Raw genomic sequence first — 26,519 nt, 5'->3', positions numbered from 1 at the left:
GCAGAGGCTTGAGAGAGTGATGCAGAGGCTGAAGAGATTGATGCAGAGGCTCTAGAGAGTGATGCAGAGGCTTGAGAGAGGGATGCAGAGGCTTAAGAGAGGGATGCAGAGGTTCAAGAGAGTAATGCAGAGGTTCAGAAGAGTGATTCAGAGGCTTACGAGAGTGATGCAGAGGATCAAGAGAGTGATGCAGAGGCTCGAGAGAGTTATGCAGAGGCCTAAAGAGAGGGATTCAGAGGCTTAAGAGAGTGATGCTTAGGCTGAAGAGAGTGTTGCAGAGGCTCAAGAGAAGGATGAAGAGGCTGAAGAGGTGATGCAGAGGCTCAAGCGAGGATGCAGAAGCTCAAGAGAGTGATGCAGAGGCTTACGAAGGTGATGCAGAGCTTCAAGAGAGTGATGCAGAGGCTCAAGAGAGGGATGCAGGGGCTCAAGAGAGTGATGCAAAGGCTCAAGAGAGATTCAGAGGCTTAAGAGAGTGAGGCAGAGGCATAAGAGAGTGATGCATAGGCTCATGAGAGGGATGCAGAGGCTCAAGAGAGGGATGCAGAGGCTCATGAGAGGGATGCAGGAGTTCAAGAGAGGGATGCAGAGGCTCAAGAGAGTGATTCAGAGGCTTACGAGAGTGATGCAGAGGCTTAAGAGAGTGATGCAGAGGCTTAAGAGAGGGATGCAAAGGCTCAAGAGAGGGATGCAGAGGTCAAGAAGGGATGTAGGGGCTCAAGAGAGGGATGCAAAGGCTCAAGTGAGGGATGCCGAGGCATAAGAGAGGGATGCAGAGGCTCTTGACAGTGACGCAGAGGATCAAGAGAGTGATGCAGAGGATCAAGAGAGTGATGCAGAGGCTCGAGAGAGTGATGCAGAGGATCAAGAGAGGGATTCAGAGGCTTAAGAGAGTGATGCGGAGGCCTCAAGAGAGTGATGAAGAGAGTGATGTGAGTGAGAGAGAGAGGCTGAAGAGAGTGATGTAGAGGCTTAAGTGAGTGATGCAGAGGCTTAAGAGAGGGATGCAGAGGCTCATTAGAAGGATGCAGGGGCACTAGAGAGTGATAGAGAGGCTCAAGCGAGTGATTCAGATGTTTACGAGAGTGATGCAGAGGCTTTAGAGAGTGATGCAGAGGCTTACGAGAGTGATGCAGAGGCTTAATAGAGTGGTGCAAAGGCTCAAGAAAGGGATGCAGAGGCTCAAGAGAGGGATGAACAGGCTCAGGAGAGGGATGCAGAGGCTCAAGAGAGGGATGCAGAGGCTCAAGAGAGGTATGCAGAGGCTTAAGAGAGTGATGCAAAGGCTCTAGAGTGGGATGCAGAGGCTAGAAGAATGATGCTGAGGCTAAAGAGAGTGATGCAGAGGTTTAATAGAAGGATGCAGAGGCTCAAGAGAGTGATGCAGAGGCTTAAGAGAGTGATGCAGAGGCTAAAGAGATTGATGCAGAGGTTTAAGAGAAGGATGCAGAGGCTAAAGAGAGTGATGCAGAGGCTCAAGAGAGTGATTCAGAGGCTTAAGAGAATGATGCAGAGGCATAAGAGAGTGATGCATAGGCTTAAAAGAGGGATGCAGAGGCTCAAGAGAGGGATGCAGAGGTCAAGAGAGGCATGGTGTTCACTACCCTTAGCGTGGTGTTCACTACCCTTGGCGTGGTCTTCACTACCCTTGGCGTGGTCTTCACTACCCTTAGCTTGGTGTTCACTACCATTGGCAAGGTGTTCACTACCCTTGGCATAGTGTTCACTACCCTTGGGGTGGTGTTCACGACCCCTGGCGTGGTGTTCACTACCCTTGATGTGGTGTTCACTTCCCTTGGCGTGGTGTTCACTACCCTTGGCGTGGTATTCACTGAACGTGGCGTGGTGTTCACTGAACTTGGCGTGATGTTCACTTCCCTTCACATGGTTTTCACTACCCTTGGTGTGGTGTTCACTACCCTTGGCGTGGTGTTCACTACCCTTGGCGTAATGTTCACTACTCTTGGCGTGGTGTTCACTTCCCTTGGTGTGGTGTTCACTACCCATGACGTGGTGTTCAATACTCTTAGCGTAGTCTTCACTACCCTTCGTGTGGTGTTCACTACCCTTGGCGTGGTGTTCACTACCCCTAACGTGCTGTTCACTACCCTTAGCGTGGTGATCACTATCTCTGGCGTTGTGTTAACTACCCTTGTTGTGGTGTTCACTACTCTTTGCATGGTGTTCACTACCCTTGACTTGGTGTTCACTACCCTTAGCGTGGGGTTATTTCCCTTGGCGTGGTGTTTACTACCCTTGGCATGGTGTTCACTACCCTTGGCATGGTGTTCACTACCCTTCATTTGGTGTTTACTACCCTTGGCGGGGTGCTCACTATTCCTGACGAGGTGTTCACTACCCTTTGCATGGTGTTCACTACCCTTCATTTGGTGTTTACTACCCTTGGCGGGGTGCTCACTATCCCTGACGAGGTGTTCACTACCCTTGGCATGGTGTTCACTAACATTAGCATAGTGTTCACTTCCCTTGGCATGGTGTTCACTACCCTTAGCATAGTTTTCACTAACCTTGACGTGGTGTTGGGTGGTGTTCACTATCCCTGACGAGGTGTTCACTACCCTTGGCATGGTGTTCACTACCCTTCATTTGGTGTTTACTACCCTTGGCGGGTGCTCACTATCCCTGACGAGGTGTTCACTACCCTTATCGTGTTGTTCACTACCCTTTGTGTATTGTTCACTACCCTTAGTGTGGTGTTCATTACCCTTGACATGGTGTTCACTATCCTTAGTGTGGTGTTCTTTACCATTGGCGTGGTGTTCACTACCTTTCGCATGGTGTTCACTAACCTTGACGTGGTGTTCACTACCCTTTATGTGGTGTTCAGTACCCTTCGCGTGGTGTTCAGTACTCTTAGCGTGGTGTTCACTACCCATGGCATGGAATTCACTAACCATGGCGTGGTGTTCACCACACTTGGCGTGGTGTTCACTACCCTTGGCGTGGTGTTCACTTCCCATTACATGGTGTACACTACCAATGACGTGCTGTTTACTACCCTTTGTGTGGTGTTCAGTACCCTTGGCATCATGCTCACTACCCTTTCCATGTTGTTCACTACCCTTGGCTTGGTGTTCACTACCAATGGCTTGGTGTTCACTACCATTGGCATGGTGTTCACTACCCGTGGCATGGTGTTCACTACCCTTAGCGTGGTGTTCACTACCCTTGGCGTGGTCTTCACTACCCTTGGCGTGGTCTTCACTACCCTTAGCGTGGTGTTCACTACCATTGGCAAGGTGTTCACTACCCTTGGCAGGGTGTTCACTACCCTTAGGGTGGTGTTCACGACCCCTGGCGTGGTGTTCACTACCCTTGATGTGGTGTTCACTTCCCTTGGCATGGTGTTCACTACCCTTCATTTGGTGTTTACTACCCTTGGCGGGGTGCTCACTATCCCTGACGAGGTGTTCACTACCCTTTGCATGGTGTTCACTACCCTTCATTTGGTGTTTACTACCCTTGGCGGGGTGCTCACTATCCTTGACGAGGTGTTCACTACCCTTGGCATGGTGTTCACTACCATTAGCATAGCGTTCACTTCTCTTGGCATGGTGTTCACTACCCTTAGCATAGTTTTCAATAACCTTGACGTGGTGTTGGGTGGTGTTCACTATCCCTGACGAGGTGTTCACTACCCTTGGCATGGTGTTCACTACCCTTCATTTGGTGTTTACTACCCTTGGCAGGGTGCTCACTATCCCTGACGAGGTGTTCACTACCCTTAGCGTGGAGTTCACTACCCTTTGTGTATTGTTCACTACCCTTAGTGTGGTGTTCATTACCCTTGACATGGTGTTCACTATCCTTAGTGTGGTGTTCATTACCATTGGCGTGGTGTTCACTACCCTTCGCATGGTGTTCACTAACCTTGACGTGGTGTTCACTACCCTTTATGTGGTGTTCAGTACCCTTCGCGTGGTGTTCAGTACTCTTGGCGTGGTGTTCACTACCCATGGCATGGAATTCACTAACCTTGGCATAGTGTTCACCACACTTGGCGTGGTGTTCACTACCCTTGGCGTGGTGTTCACTTCCCATTACATGGTGTACACTACCAATGACGTGCTGTTTACTACCCTTTGCGTGGTGTTCACTACCCTTAGCATCATGCTCACTACCCTTTGCATGTTCTTCACTACCCTTGGCTTGGTGTTCACTACCAATGGCTTGGTGTTCACTACCAATGGCTTGGTGTTCACTACCATTGGCATGGTGTTCACTACCCGTGGCATGGTGTTCACTACCCTTAGCGTGGTGTTCACTACCCTTGGCGTGGTCTTCACTACCCTTGGCGTGGTCTTCACTACCCTTAGCGTGGTCTTCACTACCATTGGCAAGGTGTTCACTACCCTTGGCATGGTGTTCACTACCCTTAGGGTGGTGTTCACGACCCATGACGTGGTGTTCACTACTATTAGCGTAGTCTTCACTACCATTCGTGTGGTGTTCACTACCCTTGGCGTGGTGTTCACTACCCCTAACGTGCTGTTCACTACCCTTAGCGTGGTGATCACTCTCCTTGGCGTTGTGTTAACTACCCTTGGCGTGGTGTTCACTATCCTTTGCATGGTGTTCATTACCCTTGGAGTGGTGTTCACTACCCTTGGCATGTTGTTCATTTCCCTTTGCATGGTCTTCACTGCCCTTGGCGTGGTGTTTACTAACCTTGGCATGGTGTTCACTACCCTTGGCATGGTGTTCACTACCCTTCATTTGGTGTTTACTACCCTTGGCGGGGTGCTCACTATCCCTGACGAGGTGTTCACTACCCTTGGCATGGTGTTCACTACCCTTAGCATAGTTTTCACCAACCTTGACGTGGTGTTCACTACCCTTTGTGTAGTGTTCACTACCCTTGGTGTAGTGTTCACTACCCTTGACGTGGTGTTCACTACCCTTAGTGTGGTGTTCATTACAATTGGTGTGGTGTTCACAACCCTTCGCATGGTGTTCACTTCCCTTGACGTGGTGTTCACTACCCTTTATGTGGTGTTCAGTACCCTTCGCGTGGTGTTCAGTATCCTTAGCGAGGTGTTCACTACCCATGGCGTGGGGTTCACTACCTTTGGCAGGTTGTTCACTACCCTTGGCGTAGTGTTCCCTACCCTTAGCATGGTGTTCACTACCCATGGCGTAGTGTTCACTACCTTTGACGTGGTGTTCACTACCCTTGACGTGGTTTTCACTGAACTTGGCGTATTGTTCTCTGAACTTGGGGTGGTGTTCACTACCCTTGACCTAGTTTTCATTATCCTTGGTGTGTGCTCACTACCTTTAGCGTAGTGTTCACTACCTTTAGCGTAGTGTTCACTACCCTTGGCTTAATGTTCACTACTCTTGGCGTGGTGTTAACTTCCCTTGGCTTGGTGTTCACTCCCCATGACGTGGTGTTCACTTCCCATGACGTGGTGTTCACTACTCTTAGCGTGGTATTCACTACCCTTAACGTCGTTTTCACTACCCTTGGTGTGGTGTTCACTACCCTTCGTATGGTGTTTACTACCCATAGCGTGGTGTTCACTACCCTTGACGTGGTGTTCACGACTCTTGGCGGGGTGTTCACTACCCTTAGTGTTACGCCACTAAGGGGTAGTGAACACCACGCAAAAGGTAGTGAAGACCACGCCAAGGGTAGTGAACATCACTCCAAAGGTAGTGAACATCAAGCCAAGGGTAATGAACATAACGCCAAGGGTAGTGAACACCACGCCAAGGGTAGTGACCGTGACGTTATAGGTAGTGAACACCATGCCATGGGTAGTGAACACCACGCCAAGGGTAGTGAACACCACGTCAAGGTTAGTGAAAACCATGCTAAGGGTAGTGAACACCATGCCAAGGGAAGTGAACACTATGCCAAAGGTAGTGAACACTATGCCAAGGGTAGTGAACACCTCGCCGGGGGTAGTGAACACCACTCCAAGGGTAGTGAATACCATGCCAAGGGTAGTGAACACCATGCGATGGTAGTGAACACCAAGCAAAAGGTAGTGAACACCACGCCAAGGGTGGTGAATACCACGCCAGGGGTAGTGAACACCACGCCTAGGGTAGTGAAGACAACGCCAAGGGTAGTGAACATCACGCCAAGGGTAGTGAATATCTAGCCAATTGTATTGAACACCAAGCCAAAGGTAGTGAATACCACGCAAAGGGTAGTGAACATAACGCCAAGGATAATGAACACCACGCCAAGGGTAGTGAACACCACGCTATGAGTAGTGAACACCATACAATTGGTAGTGAACACCACGCCAAGGGTATTGTACACCACGTCAAGGTTAGTGAAAACAATGCTATGGGTAGTGAACACCATGCCAAGGGATGTGAACACTATGCCAAGGGTAGTGAACGCCATGCCAAGGGTAGTGAACACCTCGCCAGGGGTAGGGAACACCACGCCAAGGGTTGTGAACTCCAAATGAAGGGTAGTGAACACCATGCCAAGGAAGTGAACACCACGCCCAGGTTAGTAAATACCAAGCCAAGGGAAGTGAACACCATGCAGAGGGAAGTGAACACCATGCCAAGGGTAGTGAACACCACGCCAATGGTAATGAACCCCACGCCAAGGGTAGTGAACACCACGTCAAGGGTAGTGAACACCATGCCGAGGGTAGTGAACACCACGCCAAGGGTAGTGAACACCACGCTAAGGGTAATGAACACCATGCCAAGGGTAGCAAACAACACGCCAAGGGTAGTGAACAAAATGCCTAGGTTAGTGATAACCACGCTAAGGGTAGTTAACACCACGCCAAGATTAGTGAACACCACGTCAAGGGTAGTGAACACCACGCCATGGGTAGTGAACACCATGCCAAGGGTAGTGAATACCACGCTAAGAGTAGTGAACACCACGTCATGGGTAGTGAACACCAAGCCAAGGGAAGTGAACACCACGCCAAGAGTAGTGAACATTACGCCAATGGTAGTGAACACTACGCTAAAGGTAGTGAGCACCACACCAAGGATAATGAAAACCATGTCAAGGGTAGTGAACACCACGCTAAGTTCGGTGAACACCACGCCACGTTCAGTGAATACCACGTCAAGGGTAGTGAACACCACGCCAAGGGCAGTGAACATGACGCCATGGGTAGTGAACACCATGCCATGGGTATTGAACACCACGTAAAGGGTAGTGAACACCACGTCAAGGTTAGTGAAAACCATGTTAAGTAAGGGTAGTGAACACCATACCTAGGGAAGTGAACACTATGCCAAAGGTAGTGAACACTATGCCAAGGATAGTGAACACCAAATGAAGGGTAGTGAACACAATGCCAAGGGTAATGAACACAACGCCAAGGTTAGTAAATACCAAGCCAAGGGTAGTGAACACCATGCAAAGGGAAGTGAACATCATGCCAAGGGAAGTGAACACCACACCAAGGGTAATGATCCCAACGCCAAGGGTAGTGAACACCACGTCAAGGGTAGTGAACAGCATGCAAAGGGTAGTGGACACCACGCCAAGGGTAGTTAACACAACGCCAAGAGTAGTGATCACAACGCTAAGAGTGGTGAACACCACGCTAAGGGTAGTGAGCACCACACTAAGGGTAGTGAACATCATTTTAGGGGTAGTGAACACCACGCCAAGGGTAATGAACACCACACGAAGGGTAGTGAACACCACTGCTAGGAGTAGTGAACACCACGTCATGGGTAGTGAACACCACACAAGGGAAGTGAACACCACGCCAAGGGTAATGAACACCATGCCAAGGGTAGCGAACAACACGCATAAGGGTAACGAACACCACGCCATGGTAGTGAATACCACACCAAGGGTAGTGAACACCACGCCAAGAGTAGTGAACACCACGTCAAGGGTAGTGAACACCACGCGATGGGTAGTGAACACCATGCCAAGGGTAGTGCACACCACGCTAAGGGTAGTGAAAACCGCGCCAAGGGAAGTGAACACCATGCCAAGGGTGGGGAACACCACGCCAGGGGTAGTGAACACCACGCAAAGGGTAGTGAGGACCACGCCAAAGGTAGTGAACATCACGCCAAGGGTAGTGTATATGAAGCCAATGGTAGTGAACACCAAGCCAAAGGTATTGAACACCACGCCAAGGGTAGTGAACATAACGCCAATGGTAGTGAACACCACGCCAGGGGTAGTGAACACGACGCCATGGGTAGTGAACACCATGCCATGGGTAGTGAACACCACGTCAAGGTTAGTGAAAACCATGCAAAGGGTAGTGAACAAAATGCCAAGGGAAGTGAACAAAATGCCAAGGGAAGTGAACTCTATGCCAAGGGTAGTGAACACCTCTTTGGGGGTAGTGAACACCACACCAAAGGTAGTGAACACCAAATGAAGGATAGTGAACACCATGCCAAGGGTAGTGAGCACCATGCAAAGGGAAGTGAACACCATGCCAACGGAAGTGAACGCCACGCCAACGGTAATGAACCCCACGCCTAGGGTAGTGAACACCACGTCAAGGGTAGTGAACACTATGCCATGGGTAGTGAGCACTATGCCAAGGGTAGTGAACACTACGCAAAGGGTAGTGAACACCACGCCATGGGTAGAGAAGACGATGCCAAGGGTAGGGAACACCACACCGAGGGTAGTGAAAACCACGCCAAGGGTAGTGAACACCACGTTAAGGGTAGTGAAAACCACGCCAGGGGTAGTGAACACCACACGAAGGGTAGTGAACACCACGCTAGGAGTAGTGAACACCACGTCATGGGTAGTAAACACCACGCCAAGGGAAGTGAACACCACGCCAAAAGTAGTGAACACCACGCCAAAAGTAGTGAACATTACGCCAAGGTTAGTGAACACCACGCCAAAGGTAGTGAGCACTACACCAAGGGTAATGAAAACCATGTCAGGGGTAGTGAACACCACGCCAAGTTCAGTGAACACCACGTTACGTTCAGTGAATACCAGGCAAAGGGTTGTGATCACTCGCAATGGGTAGTGAACACCACGCCCAAGGTAGTGAACACCACGTGAAGGGTAGTGAACACCAAGCCAGTGGTCGTGAACACCACGCCAATGGTAGTGAACACCATGCCAAGGGTAGTGAACACCTCTCCAATGATAATGAACACCACGTCAAGGGTAGTGAAGTCCACGACTAGGGTAGTGAACACCATGCCAATGGTAGTGAACACCAAGCTAAGGGTAGTAAACACCAAGCCAAAGGTAGTGAGCACAACGCAAAGGGAAGTGAACACCACGCCATGGGTAGTGAACACCATGCCATGGGAAGTGAACACCACGCCAAGGGTAGTGAGCATTACGTCAAGAGTAGTGAACACCACGTTAAGGGTAGTGAACACCACGCCAAGTGTAATGAACCCCACGCCAAGGGTAGTGAGTACCACACAAAGGGTAGTGAACACCACTTCAAGGGTAGTGAACACCACGTTAAGGGTAGTGAACACCACGCCAAGTGTAGTGAACACAACGCCAACGGTAGTGAACACCACGCAAAGGGAAGTGAACACCACATCAAGAGTAAGGAACACAATGCCAAGGGTAGTGAACACAACGCCATGGGTAGTGAACACCATGCTAAGGGTAGGGAACACCACGCCAAGGGTAGTGAACAACATGCAAAGGGTAGTGAACACCACGCTATTAGTAGTGAACACAACGCTAAGGCTAGTGAACACCACGCAAAAGATACTGAACACTACACCAACGGTAGTGAACACCACGTCAAAGGTAGTGAACACCATGCCAAGGGTAGTGAACACAACGCCAAGGATAATGAACACCACACCAAGGGTAGTGAACACCACGCCAAGGGTAGTGAACATAACGCCAAGGGTAATGAAAACTGTGCTAAGGATACTGAACACCACGCCAAAAGTAGTGAACACCACGCCAAGGGTAGTGAACACCATGCCTAGGGTAGTGAACATCACGCCAAGGGTAGTGAACACAACGCCAAGGGTAGTGATCACCACGCTAAGGGTAGTGAACACCACGCCAAGGGTAGTGAACACCACAATAAGGAGAGGGAACACCACGCCAAGAGTAGTGAACACCACGTCATAATTAGCGAACACCACGCCAAGGGTAGTGAACACCACGTCAAGGGTAGTGAAAACGACGCCAAGGGTAGTGAACACCACGCCAAAGGTAGTGAACACCATGAAAAGGGTAGTGAACACCACACCAAGGGTAGTGAACACCACGCCTAGGGTAGTGAACATCACGCCAAGGGTAGTAAACACCAAGCCAAAGGTAGTGAACACCACGCCAAGGGTAGTGAACATAATGCCAAGGGTAATGAACACCACGCCAAGGGTAGTGAACATGACGCCATGGGCAGTGAACACCATGCCATGGGTAGTGAACACCACGCCAAGGTTAGTGAACACCACGTCAAGGTTAGTGAAAACCATGCTGAGGGTAGTGAACACCATACCAAGGGAAGTGAACACTATGCCAAGGGTAGTGAACACTATGCCAAGTGTAGTGAACACCTCGCCGGGGGTAGTGAACACCACGCCAAGGGTAGTGAACACCAAATGAAGGGTAGTGAACACCATGCCAAGGGTAGTGAAACCACGCCAAGGTTAGTAAATACCAAGCTAAGGGTAGTGAACACTATGCAAAGGGAAGTTAACATCATGCCTAGGGGAGTGAACACCACGCGAAGGGTAGTGAACACCACGCTAAGAGTAGTGAACACCACGTCATGGGTAGTGAACACCACACCAAGGGAAGTGAACACCACGCAAAGGGTAGTGAATACCACGTCAAGAGTAGGGAACACCACGCCAAGGATAGTGAACACCACGCCATGGGTAGTGAAAACCATGCTAAGGGAAGGGAACACCACGCCAAGGGTAGTGAACAACATGCAAAGGGTAGTGAACACCAAGCTATGGGTAGTGAACACCACGCTAAGGGTAGTGAACACCACGCAAAGGATACTGAACACTACACCAAGGGTAGTGAACACGACGTCAAGGGAGGTGAACACCACGCCAAGGGTAGTGAACATAAAGCCAAGGGTAATGAAAACAGTGCTAAGGATAGTGAACACCACACCAAAGGTAGTGAACACCACGCCAAGGCTAGTGAACACCGTGCCAAGGGTAGTGAACACCACGCCAAGGGTAGTGAACACAACGTTAAGGGTAGTGATCACCACGCCAAGGGTAGTGAACACCAAATGAAGGGTAGTGAACACCATGCCAAGGGTAGTGAAACCACGCCAAGGTTAGTAAATACCAAGCTAAGGGTAGTGAACACTATGCAAAGGGAAGTTAACATCATGCCTAGGGGAGTGAACACCACGCGAAGGGTAGTGAACACCACGCTAAGAGTAGTGAACACCACGTCATGGGTAGTGAACACCACACCAAGGGAAGTGAACACCACGCAAAGGGTAGTGAATACCACGTCAAGAGTAGGGAACACCACGCCAAGGATAGTGAACACCACGCCATGGGTAGTGAAAACCATGCTAAGGGAAGGGAACACCACGCCAAGGGTAGTGAACAACATGCAAAGGGTAGTGAACACCAAGCTATGGGTAGTGAACACCACGCTAAGGGTAGTGAACACCACGCAAAGGATACTGAACACTACACCAAGGGTAGTGAACACGACGTCAAGGGAGGTGAACACCACGCCAAGGGTAGTGAACATAAAGCCAAGGGTAATGAAAACAGTGCTAAGGATAGTGAACACCACACCAAAGGTAGTGAACACCACGCCAAGGCTAGTGAACACCGTGCCAAGGGTAGTGAACACCACGCCAAGGGTAGTGAACACAACGTTAAGGGTAGTGATCACCACGCTAAGGGTAGTGAACACCACGCAAAGGGAAGTGAACACCACAACAAGGGTAGTGAACACCACGCCAAGAGTAGTGAACACCACGTCATGGGTAGTGAACACCATGCCAAGGGTAGTGAACACCACGCCAAGGGTAGTGAACACAACGTTAAGGGTAGTGATCACCACGCTAAGGGTAGTGAACACCACGCAAAGGGTAGTGAACACCACGCAAAGGGTAGTGAACACCACGCCAAGAGTAGTGAACACCACGTCATGGGTAGTGAACACCACGCCAAGGGTAGTGGACACCATGTCAAGGGTAGTGAACACCACGTCAAGGGTAGTGAAAACCACGCCAAGGGTAGTGAAAACCACGCCAAGGGTAGTGAACACCACACCAAGGGTAGTGAACACCACACCAAGGGTAGTGAACACCACGCTAAGAGTAGTGAACATTACGTCATGAGTAGTGAACACCACGTCAAGGGTAGTGAGCACCACACCAAGGGTAGTGAAAAACATGCTAAGGGTAGGGAACACCAGTGCTAAGGATAGTGAACATCACGTTAGGGATAGTGAACACCACGCCAAGTTCAGTGAACACCAAACCAAGGATAGTGAACACAACGCCAAGGGCAGTGAACACCACGCCAAGTTCAGTGAACACCACGCAACGTTCAGTGAATGCCACGCCAAGGGTTGTGAACACAACACCAAGGGTAGTGAACACCACGCCAAGGGTAGTGAACACCATGCCAAGGGAAATGAACACCACGCTAAGGGTATTGAACACCACTCCAAGAGGAGTGAACACCACGCTAAGGGTAGTGAACACTATGCCAAGGGTAGTGAACACCATGATAAGGGTACTGAACACCACGCCCAGGGTAGTGAAAACCACGTGAAGGGTAGTGAACACCACTCCAGGGGTAGTGAACACCACGCCAAGGGTAGTGAACACCACGCCAAAGGTAGTGAACACCACGCCAAGGGTAGTGAACACCACGCCAAGGGTAGTGAACACCACGCCAAGGGTAGTGAACACCTCGCCAAGGGTAGTGAACACCACGCCCTGGGTAGTGAACACCACGTCTGGGTAGTGAACACCATGCCATAGGTAGTGAACACCACGCCAAGGGCAGTGAATACCACGCCAAAGGTGGTGAACACCACGCCAAGGTTAGTGAAATCCACGCCAAGGGTAGTGAACTCCACGCCAATGGCAGTGAACATGACGCCATGGGTAGTGAACACCACGTTATTAGTAGTGAACACCAAGCCAAGGGTAGTGAACACCACGTTAAGGGTAGTGAACACCACGCCAAGGGTAGTAAACATGACGGCAAGGGTAGTGAACTCCACGTCAAGAGTAGTGAAGAACTTACCAATGGTAGTGATCACCACGCCAAGGGTTGTGAGCACCACGCGAAGGGTAGTGAACACCACGGCAAGGGTTGTGAACACCACGCCAAGTTCAGTGAACACCACGCTAAGTTCAGTGAACACCACGCAAAGGATAGTGAACACCACGCTATTGATTGTGAACACCACGCTAAGGGAAGTGAACACCACGCAAAGGATAGTGAACACCACGCCATGGATAGTAAACATCACACCAAGGAGAGTGAACACCACGCTAAGAATAGTGAACACCACGCCTAGTTCAGTGAACACCACGCCAAGGATAGTGAACACAACTCCAAGGATAGTGAACACCACGCCAAGTTCAGTGAACACCACGCTAAGGTTAGTGAACACCACGCCAAGGATCGTGAACACCACGCTAAGAATTGTGAACACCACGTTAAGGATAGTGAACACCACACAAGGATAGTGTACACCACGCCATGAATAGTGAACACCACACGAATGCTAGTGAACACCACGCCAAGGATAGTGAACACCACGCCAAGGATAGTGAACACTACGCTAAGGGTAGTGAACACCACGCCAAGGATAGTGAACACCACGCCAATGATAGTGAACACCACGCCAAGGATAGTGAACACCACGCCTTGGATAGTAAACACCACGCCAAGGATAGTGAACACCACGCTAAGGATAGTGAACACCACGCCTAGTTCAGTGAACACCACGCGAAGGATAGTGAACAGCATTTTATGGATACTGAACACCAAGCCAAGTTCAGTGAACACCACGCCAAGGTTAGTGAACACCACGCCAAGGATAGTGAACACCACGCCAAGGATAGTGAACACCACGCCAATGATAGTGAACACCACGCCAAGGATAGTGAACACCACGCCAAGGATAGTGAACACCACGCCAAGGATAGTGAACACCACACCAAGGGCAGTGAACACCACGCCAAGGATAGTGAACACCACGCCTAGGATAGTGAACACCACACAAGGATAGTGAACACCACACCAAGGGTAGTTAACACCACGCCAAGGATAGTGAATACCACGCCAAGGATAGTGAACACCACGCAAAGGATAGTGAACACCACGCAAAAGATAGTGAACACAACGCCAAGGATAGTGAACACCACGCCAAGGATAATAAACACCACGCCAAGGATAGTGAACACCATGCCAAGGATAGTGAACACCACGCCTAGTTCAGTGAACACCTCGCCAAGGATAGTGAACACCACTCCAAGGATAGTGAACACCACGTTAAGGATAGTGAACACCACGCCAAGCTCTGTGAACACCAAACCAAGGGTATTGAACACAACGCCAAGGGCAGTGAACACCACGCCAAGTTCAGTGAACACCACGCAACGTTCAGTGAATACCATGCAGAGGGTAGTGAACACCCCAGCAAACACAAATCATCTACACAACGTTCGCCTATCTCTTGCCATAGGTGTGGGAATGATTTGCATTGAGAATGGTGCAGGAGAGCCTTTGAGAAACTTTTACTCAAAAAATCCAAACACAAAGGTTTAATTATAAATTGTTTTTCTACAATTATTTTCTTCCAAATGTAAAACAAATAGTTTTTACATGTTTAAATATAAAATTTATGGTGTTTTTTTGTAAAATTCATTAATAAATTGTGAATGATATATATTGGCTGAGTGAAACCTTTATAATCCATTTAGTTATAATTTGAACAGAAAAAAGTATTTTTCCAAATTTTCTAAAAATTGCTCTTTTTAACACAATTTGACTCCTTATACATTCCACTAAACACTATATCATGTTTAAATATATAATTTATGTATTATTCTCTAAAATAATTTATATAAATTATATAAGTTGCTGGAAAGTGGTGTTAAGGATTTTGAAAACATTTTGTTGTGTTAATATGTTCTTATTAACTATGTCTCAAGTTCACAGTTTATCAAACAAGAATATTAACATTCGTCAACTCTTAAAATCTTATATGTTATCTTGCTGGTGCAAAAAAGGGTGAATCTTTAGGAACAGCTATAGTATCTATATATCACAAATGGTGTTTTCCCTAACTCAAACAATGTAGGGTTTATTATTCTACACACATATTTCTAATGACTCTTAGATGTTTACATTCTCTGAAGTATAATTGTGAAGGCTGTGTCCATCACTCTCAACACAGATTCTTAAACTCGTCTCTGCAGGTTCAACTATATAATTAGTTTCCATTTTGAATTTCCATGGACATTTGTATCCAAAATGAAACCAATGTGGTTTCCTTCAGCGCCTTCAGCCAGCACATTTGCTCATTCATTTCCACAGATTCCAACAAGGTAGGGGATTTACAGAAATTTGTATATTCATATTGTTATATATTAAAAATATGAATGCAGTTCAATATGATAAGACAAATACATGAGTTTATGATAAATTCGTTTTCTGTGATATACCATTGATATGCTCTTTTTTTCTTTAAACGGCAGACTAAACTAAAGTGCTCACATCAACAGATTTGATGTATAAATGGTCAACGCTCAACAGAGTTAGTATAAATGTATTAGTATAAATCTTACTTGTCTCATTGTTAATTCACATTCAATGTCAACTTGTGGTTTTGATGTGGCACGTTTGGCCAAGACACCCCACCCCATTATGCACCCCATACCCATCTTGTGGGCGGTTGTGGAAAGGGTTACAGAGGCACATAATGGGCTCAGGGACTGAACCCCACAATTCATTTAGCTAAGCAAGTTACAATCTTGATGAGCTAGTTACAAAATTCAATATAAGTCATCACATCAACAATGGGTTCGAGATCGACCTCAAGTACAGGTTCTAAATTAAGCAACTGACATATGTGGAGAGCTAGTATCAAAATTTATATGTTTGTCCTGCACACCGTCCCCCATCCAGTGGGCAGCGGTGGATAGGTTACAATCACTTAGTTGTTATCTACAGTTAGCAAACTGGGGATATTTGGCTAAAATTTCTGGTAGCAGATCATTTTGAATGAAATATTGACACATCGCTGGAACATTGGTTATAGAATTGTCTCTAAATTCATGTATCTTTTCGCACTCCATCACATAGTGACGGAGGGTGTGCGAATAATTTTGTTGACACAGTTTACATTTGGTCAGGTCTACATCAGCAGATAATGAGAATTCCCAGAGATACTTGTAACCGAGTCTAAGCCGAGCAGTAGTAACATCTAGAAGTCTGCTGATTTTATTGGATGATCCATAGATGTGTGGCTCCTCTTGTATGATATGTATGATAGATGGAATTACTAGTTCCAGTTTCTAGGCAGGCGATGAGTACTCACAATAACCTTAATTAAGCGTCAAAACAAAAATGTGTATACTCTTTTTACTCTCCTGACCTTAGTTCTCGAGCTATGTATTTCATTTTGGTACCAACGTGTTCGCAATAACATTCTCTAGAAGAAAATCAGCAAAAACGGTCACCAAAAGTTATATGAATACCAGCACCCAATAAATACCTACGTAGATGACTCGCCGTGAGTGCCCAAGAGCAACAAAATGTTTTTACTCTTGGGATTGTTATCACTTCCACACTTGTCCTACAGCGTTAATTTTGGTATCAATGTACTCGCAATGAAATTCCCAACACGGTGATATGAATATAAACGTAGAATAATGGTCGCTGCCCACCCGCAAGAGTGTGGGAAGTGGCGGAACTGTTACCCAGTATTGGTGACAAGACGACACATGGCGATACAGTGCTTTGAAAGTTTATAATTATATCACTGTCCTGACATTATTATTGTATGTACGTCATTCATTTTTGTGCCAATGTTTTCGCAATAGAATGTTCTATGAGCCCGTAGGTAAAAAAGAGCAACAAAGCGTAAGATAGAATAGCACCATATATAAAACAACGCTGGTACATATCAGTGAGCGTCAAACACACACGAAATGTGTGTGTTTGATGGTGGTCAAACGATGTTTGATGTGTTTGATCAGGTGATGTCCTGATCCGCATAATTAAAGTATGAATTATGTTGAGAAAAAATAAGAAAAAAGGGAAAAAACAGGGGTGGGAGAAACATGACAGAAAAAGAGTAAAAATACAATTTGGTCAACAAAACAGCATTGTTTAAAATAAAAGATATGGATTGACATTTTGGGGGTTAGGTTGGTAGGTTACATTGAGTTAATTAGGTAGTACTTAGTGTTTATCTGTTATAGATAGGAGCTGCCTGGTATGGGCCAATAGGCCTTCTGCAGTTACCTTTGTTTTTATGTTTTTGCCCTGTAACCTAAATGGTTAGAGAGGCACATATATGGGCTTAGGGACTGAACCCCACACTACATTTAGCTAAGCTGGTTACAATCTTGATGATATAGTTACAAAATTCTGTATAAGTCGTCACATTATCAATGGGTTCGAGATCAACCACAATTTCCTGAATAGATATAACAAAGGGGATATTAATAGGGTATTAAAATTGTCAACACAAGATAGAACACGAAACAATGGGTATAAATTGGATAAGTTTAGATTTAGGAAAGACTTGGGTAAATACAGGTAAATAAATACAAATTTATAAATAAATCTATAAATCCAACATTATGTTTGTAAATCAACTATGTATGTATGAAAAAAAATGACTAATACGTTCGGCGAATGACTTTGACTTCAACTTCACTTTGACTTCGTTCATGTCATCGTATTTTCCGTAATATATAAAGGTTATGACAATGCAATTATATTATTGTGTGCAAATAAGTTTGAAATTTCATGTACCCTAAAAATATTAAAATAAAGAATAAGAATAATTAAATAATTGTTGTAGTAAATTGTCACACGTTCATCATACGCAAACGAACACACAGTTTGGAGCGTCAGTACAAGACCGCCGCCATTTTAAAACACGGCTTCGAATGTAAGTAATGTTTTTCTCGTACTAACACTGTGTTATACAATAGATTTGGTCTTGAATTCACAAATTTAGTTGTTACATCTGACAGAGTATGTTAGACGGTGTAATGCTGGTCCATGTTAACGTATTTGTGGGCTTGGTTGGTTTAAATGTGGAGGCGAGGCCTGGCAGTGCTGGTGTATGTGGAGGCGAGGCGAGGCCTGGCAGTGCTGGTGTATGTGGAGGCGAGGCCTGGCTGTGCTAGTGTGTATGTGGAGGCGAGGCCTGGCTGTGCTAGTGTGTATGTGGAGGCGAGGCATGTACAACACTCCCCAATAGGAAGAAAACCCACTGGGTTCTAGGCTAGGTTAGGCTTATCTGTAATAATTGAATTAAGCCTAGCAAAGCCTAGAACCTAGTTCAGTAATTTAAAAAATGTTGTAACTTGAAAAATGCCATTCAATACATTACACAATTTAAATATTTTCAGGCAATCAACACAACCCTCATGTTGGCTAACCCTCTCTCATGTTGGTCAATAATTTAATTATTTTTTTATGGAGTAATTTTTGCTGTTGAAATGTAGTCTTTTTGAGACTACATTTCAAATGTAGTGTGTGTGGAGGCGTGTATGTTAGGTATTACCTAATATACACGGTGTAATATATCTATCTGTGTGAAATAGATTAAATCCATTTATTTGATATTCAGCTAATAGTTCTGTATTTTCTACATTCATCCATGTTTTGGTAAGTGCAATAATATGTATTGTTTCATTGCAGATTAGAGATTCAAGATAGTTCTAGATTTCCGAAGTACTGAAACGCGCGCCATACAGGCTTGGTGGATCTAGGTGCAAGGTAAAATTATTTACATTTACTTTTGTATTTATGTTTTGTATTTATATGCATATATGCATTTATATGCATTATTCTATAGAATAATAGATCTCGTAATAATTTTGCAAAAATAGTGGCATTTACTATTTTTAAAAGATTATTAAAAAATTTACTGATATGGTGCATTCGGAAGGGCGAAGAGGGAGAACGGCCTGTTGACATAGCTCGGGTGCAGGGGGGGGGGGTTGTGTAAAAGCCTGGTTTGTGCCTCGGAGAGGCTATGGGATCCAGTAAGTTCAGTAGAACTTCGGTTTCAACCCTTTTACCCTGTTGTAGCTCAGTCGATTAAGGCAGTGTCTGGGATGCTCCCGGACGCAGGTTCGAATCCTCGTCACGGCCCTTGTGGATTTGTTCATTTGATGCATCACGTTATTGTGATCTGTGTGTGTAATTCTTCACTTGCTACAGCAACAGGAATGTGTGTGTATGTATTTGTGTTGTTGAATATGACCGAAAGTGTAAGATTAATGATTCTAACACAAATCGTCTGAATATTTGTTTTTCTTCACTGTCGAGAGTAGTTAAAAAAATTTACTCGAGTTTATTTTCACACTTTATTTATGGTCCTTAAGTCCCTCTCCTTAATGCTGCTGCTGTTTCTCGCATCTTTGCATCGCTTGTATGTTTGGGGGTTTGGCCTCTTGCTATATATTGATTCCATTTGTGTGTGTTTGGGTCTCAGGCCCTCTCGCAATTTCTGTTGAACAAACCCCTTTTCCTAGTTCTGCATCTCTCCTTTGGTACAAATTTTGTTGTGCTTTTATCATATATTTCACAAAACTTGACATACATTTCATTTACTTCATGTCCTATCAGCAAGTGTTTGTCAAATTCTTTAAGGAAAGTTTATCATCCTGATTGCAGATCTCTAGCGATATTATGTCAACTTCTTGTGGATTCGCAATCATTATTTAATTTACCTTTAGGTGTTCTTTCACCAGCACAGCAACACTGTACCTCTCCCAACCAGTTTAAGATAAAAACTAAGTACTAACTAATTAACTCAATGTAACCTACCTTACCCCCAAAATGACAACCCATGTCTTCTATTTTAAACAATGCTGTTTTGTTGACCAAATTGTATTTTTGTTTTTTTCTGCAATGTTTCCCCCCCCCCCCCCACTCTACCACCACATTGAGTTTAGTAGCTCTGTGCACGTCAGGTGCTGTTTAATATACAGACCTACTCCTCCATTTGACCTAGTTTCTCTATCACATCTATATCACTTTGTGCTTTAGCCCTGGTGGAGCTTGGTCCACCAGGCTGTTGTTTGGAGTGGCCCGCAGATCCACATACAGTCTGCATATGATATACAGTCTGTTGATCAATTAAACTACAGTAGTTAGTTTTTATCATCCGAATGCACCAATATGTGTTCATTCTTCCCAGATGAAGGAACTAGGTAATATTCATCATCTGAATGCACCATCTGATGCTTTAACACTCATGATACACGAGAGGTTTAAAAAACTTTTAAAACTTTTAAAACTTTTTGACCTATGTATTTAAAAGCAATTCTAAAGTTAAAAAGTGTAGCATAGGCCCCTCGCAGAATGTTCTTAATATGATCCTCAGGTTATAGTTTTCTATCTAAAACCACCCCTAGATCTCTTTCTTGATCAGAATTCTTTATAGATCTCAGTGGCTCGATCATAGAAACTGCTCTAAATCCTTGTTGGCCTGGATTGTGGAGGTCATTGGTCTCTATAAAACTAGTAATCTGACTCCTGATCACTCTCAAATAATTTTATTATGTGGGATGTTAGTGCAACTGGTCTATAATTCTTTGCCAATGCTTGTGTTGTGTTGTGTTGTTTTGGTAGTGATGTGCAATGTGTTGTTTTGGTAGTGATTCGTCCAGTTCTGGTAGTAGTGCGGTTGTTGTGTAGTGTAGTACTTGTGTGCTTGTTAATGACTTGTATTCCAGTCTTGTGGGTATCTCCTTTCCCCTACGGGCCAACTGCTTTGTTCTTACCTAGCATTTTGCTTTGTTTGGGTATGAATGTTTGTGTGCCGTATATTTTGCAAAATTTGCCATATATCTCATTATTTACTCCTCTGCCTAGCAACAAGTCTGTCTAATTATACTCATTAACTGTTTTTCAAAGTTCCCCATAGTGTCCTTTATTGAAATCGAGTTCATGAACCGTTTCAATGTTCTTATTTTCTTCTAGATTATATCTTAAAGTATATTTAAATGTTATTGTTATTATTGTTATTAAATGTTATTGTGACATTGCATTGCAATTGAGCTATGTTGTTTACCATACCGTTCATTTCGTGAGTATAAGTATAGATGCCACACTTGTGACAGGTAAAACCATGCCTTTTTTGAAAAACAGCACCGTCTGTTGCACGTAAGAGCAACCCACACTATATTATGTTGCGATATTATTTCAATATTTCCGATTGTATTGATAATTTGAATTTTCATAGATTTCAATTTATTTTCATTTCGATTTAATAATTTTGTGTGACATTGCATTGAAATTGAGCTGTGTTGTTTACCATACTGTTCATTTCATGAGTATAGTTTATTTTTTTATTTTTTTCATTTCATTTTTTTAGCTGTTCTTATTTTTCAGTGATGGGAATATCAGATCATTTGATGTTCCCAATTTTCTGATGGAAGCATCAGACCATTATAGAATGCATCGGATGAGGTAGTTTGGAATGGTGGGGAGGACGAGAGGGGGGTATGGTGGGGAAGACGAGGGGACAGAGGAGAGGGTAATGGTGGGGAGGACGAGGGGACTGGGGAGTTGGGGATGGTGGGGACAGGGGAATGCTGGGGAGGACAAAGGGACAGGTGAATGGGAGATGGTGGGGGAGGAAGAAGGACAGGGGAGGGGAAAATGGTAAGGAGGACGATGGGACAGGGAAGTGGGAATAGTGGGGATGATGTGGGGACAGGGAAGTGGGAAGGACGAGAGGACTGTGGAATGGGGAATAGCAAAGTGAATTATAATTATATATATTAATTAATTCTTATAAATTTCCAGAAGCCTGTATCAACACCCACACTAATGCAACTGAAAGAGATGTTGAGACAAGTATTGCTGATATGTTGAAGAACGCCCCAAACAAACTCGGTGGAAACAGATACAAGGTAAAGTTTGCCAATTTGCTGTAGTCTAATTCAATTTCTTTTTAGTAATCTTCGAGAACATTTATGCTATGAATAAGATAAAATAATGTAACTGATTTTGATTTATTTACTATTTATTATTTATTTACCGTTATTAGTATAATAGATCTCGTAATAATTTTGCAAAAATAATGGCATTTACTATTTTAAAAAGCTCGGGTGCAGGGGGGGGGTTATGTAAAAGCCTGGTTTGTGCCTCGGAGAGGCTATGGGATCCAGTAAGATCGTCCTTCCTTTCCTCCCTAGAATCTGGATGTAGCAGGTGCTCAATTGTCAAAAGTGAAAAATTGGTTTTGTCTTCCGAATGCACCATTTGTGTAAATTTGCTAATAATCTTTTAAAAATAGTAAATGCCATTATTTTTGCAAAATTATTACGAGATCTATTATACTAATAACGGTTTGATAAAATACAGTAGACTGCCTACTGGATAATAGTTCCAGTCCACCTGTAGACAGGGATCTCACATCAGCTTGTATATTATACAAGGATAAGATTTGATTTACTTTTGTATTTATATGCATATATGCATTTATATGCATTATTCTCTAGAATAATAGATCTCGTAATAATTTTGCAAAAATAGTGGCATTTACTATTTTAAAAAGCTCGGGTGCAGGGGGGGGGGGTTTGTGTAAAAGCCTGGTTTGTGCCTCGGAGAGGCTATGGGATCCAGTAAGATCGTCCTTCCTTTCCTCCCTAGAATCTGGATGTAGCAGGTGCTCAATTGTCAAAAGTGAAAAATTGGTTTTGTCTTCCGAATGCACCATTTGTGTAAATTTGCTAATAATCTTTTAAAAATAGTAAATGCCATTATTTTTGCAAAATTATTACGAGATCTATTATACTAATAACGGTTTGATAAAATACAGTAGACTGCCTACTGGATAATAGTTCCAGTCCACCTGTAGACAGGGATCTCACATCAGCTTGTATATTATACAAGGATAAGATTTGATTTACTTTTGTATTTATATGCATATATGCATTTATATGCATTATTCTCTAGAATAATAGATCTCGTAATAATTTTGCAAAAATAGTGGCATTTACTATTTTAAAAAGCTCGGGTGCAGGGGGGGGGGGTTTGTGTAAAAGCCTGGTTTGTGCCTCGGAGAGGCTATGGGATCCAGTAAGATCGTCCTTCCTTTCCTCCCTAGAATCTGGATGTAGCAGGTGCTCAATTGTCAAAAGTGAAAAATTGGTTTTGTCTTCCGAATGCACCATTTGTGTAAATTTGCTAATAATCTTTTAAAAATAGTAAATGCCATTATTTTTGCAAAATTATTACGAGATCTATTATACTAATAACGGTTTGATAAAATACAGTAGACTGCCTACTGGATAATAGTTCCAGTCCACCTGTAGACAGGGATCTCACATCAGCTTGTATATTATACAAGGATAAGATTTGATTTACTTTTGTATTTATATGCATATATGCATTTATATGCATTATTCTCTAGAATAATAGATCTCGTAATAATTTTGCAAAAATAGTGGCATTTACTATTTTAAAAAGCTCGGGTGCAGGGGGGGGGGGTTTGTGTAAAAGCCTGGTTTGTGCCTCGGAGAGGCTATGGGATCCAGTAAGATCGTCCTTCCTTTCCTCCCTAGAATCTGGATGTAGCAGGTGCTCAATTGTCAAAAGTGAAAAATTGGTTTTGTCTTCCGAATGCACCATTTGTGTAAATTTGCTAATAATCTTTTAAAAATAGTAAATGCCATTATTTTTGCAAAATTATTACGAGATCTATTATACTAATAACGGTTTGATAAAATACAGTAGACTGCCTACTGGATAATAGTTCCAGTCCACCTGTAGACAGGGATCTCACATCAGCTTGTATATTATACAAGGATAAGATTTGATTTACTTTTGTATTTATATGCATATATGCATTTATATGCATTATTCTCTAGAATAATAGATCTCGTAATAATTTTGCAAAAATAGTGGCATTTACTATTTTAAAAAGCTCGGGTGCAGGGGGGGGGGGGTTTGTGTAAAAGCCTGGTTTGTGCCTCGGAGAGGCTATGGGATCCAGTAAGATCGTCCTTCCTTTCCTCCCTAGAATCTGGATGTAGCAGGTGCTCAATTGTCAAAAGTGAAAAATTGGTTTTGTCTTCCGAATGCACCATTTGTGTAAATTTGCTAATAATCTTTTAAAAATAGTAAATGCCATTATTTTTGCAAAATTATTACGAGATCTATTATACTAATAACGGTTTGATAAAATACAGTAGACTGCCTACTGGTTTTACCTGTAATAAGGTTTGATACAGATGATTATGATTATGGTTTTGGCATAATGGAATACATGATGAAGGAATTATCAAAATTGACATTTTTATCAGGGGATATCCTGAATATTGTCAAAATGACGGAAACCCATATGTCAAAAACACATGGAGATATACCAATCCTGGAAGACATTCTTCCATCCCCACTTGAAACTGTTGAGCAGGTGGAAAGTCTGTCACATGAGCTAAAAGTTAACAGTGAATATAAAAAGAGTATGGTAAGTGTTGCTTAATTCTTTTAGCCTGAGTATGGTAAGTGTTGCTGAATTTTTTTAGCCTTGTACATATGTCTTTTGATTAGTTTTTTTGCAGATGAAGGAAGGTGGGGTGGCACATAATTGATTGTTCAGTGTTATGTTTAAGGTACAAATAAAACAAAAGCAAAAGTTACTCAAATTCGTTGATTTTTGTAATAGTTAAGAAGGAAAATATTTTAATGCTATTTATTTAATACAGTTGGAAATTAGAAAATCTAATGTTGAGATTGAAAGATATATATTATTCTCTATTACCTTACAGCTTATGCATTATTTTAACAGGTCCAGACGCTGTCTCAAATGGGCGGTGCAAGCTGTGGAGACACAGTGAGACGAATGATGAGGAGGATAGGGACCTATGGGGTCTGGTCTCAGTATTCACTCGTTGGGCGCAAGAGGAAACGTGTCTTCAAAACCTTGGATACTGTATTTGTAATGTAATAATAAGTACGTAAATTTGACATTTTTTTGGATTATATATATGTCTGCATGTATTATGTATTATACTTGCATGCTTGTTAATGACTTGTATTCTAGTCTTGTGGGTATCTCCTTTCTCCTACGGGCCAAATGCTTTGTTCTTACCTAGCATTTTGCTTTGTTTGGGTATGAATGTTTGTGTACCTTCATTGTATATTTTGCAAAATTTGCCATATATCTCATTACTCCTCTGCCTAGCAACAAGTCTGTCTAATTATACTCAATAACTATTTTTCAAAGTTCCCCATAGTGTCCTTTATTGAAATAGAGTTCATGAACCGTTTCAATATCCTTATTTTCTTCTAGATTATATCTTAAAGTATATTTAAATGTTATTGTGACATTGCATTGCAATTGAGCTGCGTTGTTAACCATTCTGTTCATTTCATGAGTATATTTTATTTTCTATTTTTTCATATCATTTTTTTTATCTGTTTTTATTTTTCAGTGATGGGAATATCAGATCATTTGATGTTCCCATCAGAAAATTGGGAAAGTCAGATCTTTTGATGTTCCCAATTTTCAGATGGAAGCATCAGACCATCATGGAATGCATGGGATGAGGTAGTTTAGAATGGTGGGGAGGACGACAGGGGGGATGGTGGGGAAGACGAGGGAACAGAGGAGAGGGTAATGGTGGGGAGGACGAGGGGACAGGGGAATGGAGAATGCTGGGGAGGACAAAGGGGACGAGGGACGGAGGAAGACTGGAGAACAGGGGAACACCTAAATAAAAACCAACAATGTTATTACTCTGTGGCTTCTTGTCTCCTGACAAAAAGAATTATAATTATATATATTAATTAATTCTTATAACTTTCCAGAAGCCTGTATCAACACACACACTAATGCAACTGAAAGAGATGTTGAGACAAGTATTGCTGATATGTTGAAGAACGCCCCAAACAAACACGGTGGAAACAGATACAAGGTAAAGTTTGCCAATTTGCTGTAGTCTAATTCAATCTCTTTTTAGTAATCTTTGTGACATTATGCTATGAATAAGATAAAATAATGTAATTGATTTTGACTAAATATGTAGATATATTTAATTTTCTGAGCACTAATAATGAAAGAAAACCAAATAAGAGGTGGCTACTATCTCTAATAATGGGCTGGAATAATACAGGATATAATAATATATATATATATATAAATATATATATCATATATTTATATATATATATATTCTTATTTATATAAAATATATATATGATATTATATATATTCTATTCTATTAGTCTATTCTATTCTATAGTTTTTATATAGATTCTTGTTTTAGTTTTTTTCTATAATATGGAAAGGGTTTTTAATTAATAAATTAAATATTATATAATAAAATAATGTATTATTGAAAACAATTAGTAACAAAACA

The 26,519-nt window shown here is 43.5% G+C and overlaps 1 long non-coding RNA gene across 1 annotated transcript in view; it reads left to right on the top strand.

Moving 5' to 3' along the window:
- Positions 1 to 18,048: 18,048 nt before the first annotated feature.
- Positions 18,049 to 26,519, top strand: part of LOC138369876 (uncharacterized) — an 8,564-nt gene continuing 93 nt past the window's right edge. The window contains exons 1-5 of the long non-coding RNA XR_011230004.1: positions 18,049 to 18,079; positions 18,838 to 18,915; positions 21,958 to 22,064; positions 24,947 to 25,111; positions 25,969 to 26,075. This is a non-coding gene — a long non-coding RNA (uncharacterized lncRNA). The remainder of the gene's footprint in view (positions 18,080 to 18,837; positions 18,916 to 21,957; positions 22,065 to 24,946; positions 25,112 to 25,968; positions 26,076 to 26,519) is intronic.

Source organism: Procambarus clarkii, chromosome 30, assembly GCF_040958095.1.
Source record: "Procambarus clarkii isolate CNS0578487 chromosome 30, FALCON_Pclarkii_2.0, whole genome shotgun sequence".
NCBI classification, from domain to species: domain Eukaryota; kingdom Metazoa; phylum Arthropoda; class Malacostraca; order Decapoda; family Cambaridae; genus Procambarus; species Procambarus clarkii.
This window is presented reverse-complemented; position numbering and strand designations above follow the sequence as displayed.